Source organism: Ceratina calcarata, unplaced genomic scaffold (assembly GCF_001652005.2).
Source record: "Ceratina calcarata isolate Rehan_Ccalc_2016 unplaced genomic scaffold, ASM165200v1 scaffold124, whole genome shotgun sequence".
Lineage (NCBI taxonomy): Eukaryota > Metazoa > Arthropoda > Insecta > Hymenoptera > Apidae > Ceratina > Ceratina calcarata.
This window is the reverse complement of record NW_017133406.1, coordinates 454,322-455,184: the sequence shown is the minus strand read 5'-3', so window position 1 is coordinate 455,184 and position 863 is coordinate 454,322.

Here is an 863-nt window from a genome sequence, read left to right as displayed (position 1 = left end):
ATGAAAATTTATCTCATGAACGATACCACTGTTAAAAAAATAAAACTGAATTTTAGCAGAGAAAAGTGAATGATTACAAACGATTTTAGAAAGTATTCGAAAATATGAGAAATCGAGTACGCTAATTATTGTAAATACGCGAGATTATTAACACGCAAAATATTGCATTGCACAGTACGAAACGTATGACCATCGATCATAATTAACGGTTCAGTGGCGTTTCAAACATTGCTCTGGTTTCTTCTGTGATCATAGCATAATGCATCTAACGACTACGTGAGATTATTAGCGGTATACGGGTACCTGAAAATTCTAACACTCAAGCCTAAAATCGGGTCAGACCAAATCCCGAAAGTTTGATCAGCACATTTTCTTCGGGTTATCGTAATTACGAAACTCGCGTATCAACTGGGGACCCAGGCTCAACTCGAGACATATTATGGTAGTATAATCGTCGTCGAATGGAGTGATAGCTACCACATTTAGTTCTTGAGTCTCAAGTCGAGTTCATTTCCCGAGTTGATATTCGCGTCCCGAAATTAGGGGTGCCGGAAGTTTATGTGCTCGACAAACACTCAGGATCGCGCCCGAACCCAAAAGATTTCCGACTTGAACCCAATCCGAATTTTTGGGTATCCTAGATATTATGTAAACTTTTTTTATACATAAACCATTATTTCATAAAGTCTATTAGCACATTAACACGAACCATTTGTTGTGATTCAACAATTAAATTAATTAAACTATTGTAAATATTAGTGATCGAATTCATTATTTATGTACAAATGAAAAACTGCGTATATAATAATCGTTGCCAAATAGGAAAATACGATTACGTTTGAATGTGATGTTCTATAACTAAT